General features: G+C 54.9%; 1 protein-coding gene across 11 annotated transcripts in view; it reads left to right on the top strand.

Annotated features, from left to right (window-relative positions):
• Positions 1-2,951, top strand: part of DAGLA (diacylglycerol lipase alpha) — a 72,707-nt gene that overhangs the window by 28,736 nt on the left and 41,020 nt on the right. For 6 of the 11 annotated variants that reach the window (XM_035889690.1, XM_035889716.1, XM_035889703.1 and 3 more), the window contains one exon: positions 487-652. The exons of 4 other annotated variants lie outside the window; for them this stretch is intronic. The gene's annotated coding sequence lies outside the window, so the exon portion shown is untranslated. Of the gene's footprint in view, positions 1-486; positions 653-1,107; positions 1,177-2,951 lie in introns of those variants that run through there. One more of the 11 variants, XM_009634179.2, reaches the window with a different exon arrangement.

Below are 2,951 nucleotides of genomic sequence, written 5' to 3'. Positions count from 1 at the left end.
TGTCACAAGGAATTAAGGGCTGAAAAGGCCCCGGAGAGGCTGCTCCTCTGGAACAGTCTCTCCTTTCTGTGACCAGGGTGGTCCCCTCTCTGTGCCCCTTTTGTGTCCCATCCAACTCCCCTCCCCCTGGCCGTGCAGTACATGCCAGAGGGAGAGACGGGCGGGCCATCGCCGCGGCAGCTCTCCCGGTCCTGCCGGCTTCTCGGCAGCAAGAAGGCAGAGGTTCGTGCTGCTGGAGGGCTTCCCTTGCTTTCTTTCTCTCTGCGTCTCCGACAGCATCGCCCGCTCTCGCTCCCAGTCCTCCTTCCCACAATTCACGTACAGTCTCCTCAGAACAGGGATGATGTCACTTCCTTCCAGAGGGTGCCGGGGGTGTGGAAGGGGGGAGTCACGACCCCTGGCTCTCAGCAGCCCCGATGAATAAATGAGGTTGCTGTCTTGGAGGGAGGGAGTTGCGCCGAAGATGACGCCCGGCTCTGTCGGCAGGCAGTCACCACGCCGTCCTTCCCTTTGCCGAGGGGGATTTTCAATGGCTGCAAGAAGAGTTTGCTGCTCCCTCCTTCGCTTGTGATGCCTGTCTCCGTGGATATGCACTTTTCCTGAAATACCCTTACGGGAGAGAAGAATGTACAGCGGCTGGACCTCATGCCATGTAAGATTTCTGCTTCCATAGATCTTTCTCTGGTCTGAGGGTCAAGGGCTCTGGACTCCTTGCACACAAAGCTTGTGCCTGCATGCGCTTCCCCCGGATTTCAGTGCTGGGAGCTTGGGGCTTCTTGTACAGATTTCAAGGTCCTGGGAATTTTTCACTCTTTGCAGCAATTTTAGGGGCAGTGCAAGGGGTTCTTGCTGTTGCGAAGCTAGGGTGTGAGTGGTCTTGGGGCTGTTGGCACTCTGACCTTCCGCTTCCCTCCTAATTCCTCTGCTAGATCATATCTTCATTATCTTTAAAGGTAACTGCTGGAATCTGCTACCCCGAGATGAAGCCAGAGTCCTCGCACTGAGCGCTTTATTTTATTTTTTTTTTTTTTTGGTGGGCTTTACAGTCTTAGGCCTTCTATCATCTCCCTTCTTTGCAAACCGGGGGCGAGGCTCCAGGCCCCTCACGGTTTAGATTTTCAATAGACGGTGTTTGAAAATGAATCGGAATTCCTTCTGCGGTGCACCGGGAGCCGGGTAAGCGTTACAGCTAGGAGTGACAGTCCGGCTGCTCCGTCCCCGTCTGCTGCTGGGGGTAAGGAACTCGCAGGAGACGTTTGCTGCTCTTGCCGATGCCCTGCCTCTGGAACCGGCAGCGGGTGGCGAAAGCAGGCGGAGCACAACTGCTTGCATCTGGAGAGGTGGAAGACTTGTGGAAAGTGCGTTGGCGGGATGCAGCCGTAGGCAGAGGGATGGTGGGAGCTGAGGTCTGAGCCGGGCTTGGGAGGTGCTGCGGCGGCCAGAGGCAGCGCAAACGAGCGTGCTGGGAAGTGCGTCCACATAGGACCAGGTTGGACGGCGCTCTGAGCAACCTGATCTAGCTCATAGAATCATAGAATCATAGAATGTTTAGGGTTGGAAGGGACCACTAGTGGTCATCTAGTCCAACCCCCCTGCAGTGAGCAGGGACACTGCTAACTAGATCAGGTTGCTCAGAGCCCCATCCAACCTGGCCTTGAATGTTCCCAGGGATGGGGCCTCCACTACCTCTCTGGGCAACCTGTTCCAGTGTTTTACCACCCTCATTGTAAAAAATTTCTTCCTTACCTCTAGCCTGAACCTACCCTGTTCTAGTTTAAAACCATTTCCCCTTGTCCTAACACAGCTGGCCCTACTAAAAAGACGTTCCCCATCTTTCCGTAGCCCTCCTCTGGACCCGCTCCAACAGTTCCATGTCCTTCTTGTGCTGAGGGCTCCAGAGCTGGACGCAGTACTCTAGGTGAGGTCTCACCAGAGCTGAGTAGAGGGGCAGAATCACCTCCCTTGACCTGCTGGCCACGCTTCTCCTGATGCAGCCCAGAGTAGGGTTGGCTTCTGGGCTGCCAGCACACATTGCCGGCTCATGTCCAGCTTTTCATCCCCCAGCACCCCCAAGTCCCTCTGGGCAGGGCTGCTCTCCATCCTTTCTTCCCCCAGCCTGTATTGATAGTTTGTGGTGTCCCCGCTCACTGCGGGGGGGTTGGACTAGATGACCTCTAGGGGTCCCTTCCAACCCGAAACATTCTATGATTCTACATACCGAGCAGGGTTGGCAATAGTCAAGAGAGAAGCGCTTCGCACGGGAGGTGCGTGACAGGCAGGCGGGCTATTGACGGCGAGGCTAGGAGGAGTCACCAGATGGCCAGAGGAGTGAGCAGTTTGGAGGCAGAGCTGCGATGTACCCAGTGCTCTGATTATTACGTGCTAAGGAAGCGCGGATCCAAACGGTGGTGTGACTTCCCATTCGCTTTGTTTGTGGAATAGAGCGTTTCCTTCGCCCAAGCGAGTGACGTGCTGGAAGTGTCAGCCTGGTAGTGACGGAATCTCCCGGAAAGCGGGAAAGATTTGTGTAGGTTTTCAATGCTGAAATGGGTAGGAAGGTCTGGTCCACCGGCCGTGGGTGTTGGTACAGGAGGGGGAGCTCCTCTGTTTTGGGATGGTCTGTGCAGTGGGTAAGTGATGGGGTAACTACGTCTGACTGGTGAACAGGTTTTGGTGGGACGAGGCAGCTTCTGTTACTGCAGCGATCGGCGCTGTGATACCGTCTGTGGTCCGTCACAAACCCAACGCTTGTGTTCCTTTGAAGGTTCAAATTAGCTTCCATGTGATCAAGTCACTCGCCTTTCTTTGCCCAGGGCACTACATTAGAGACATCATATCCAAGTTTGATTTTGTCTGCCTGGTGCGTGAGTGAGGTATGGCAGCTGATATTCCCTCTGAAATGCTGTGGGAAATCCCAATTACATCAGAAGTAACAAACATGGGCACTTTGC

Source organism: Egretta garzetta, unplaced genomic scaffold (assembly GCF_000687185.1).
Source record: "Egretta garzetta isolate BGI_Z169 unplaced genomic scaffold, ASM68718v1 scaffold300, whole genome shotgun sequence".
Taxonomy (NCBI): domain Eukaryota; kingdom Metazoa; phylum Chordata; class Aves; order Pelecaniformes; family Ardeidae; genus Egretta; species Egretta garzetta.
Note: the sequence above shows the minus strand (reverse complement) of the source record. Positions and strands in the feature narration are given on the sequence as shown.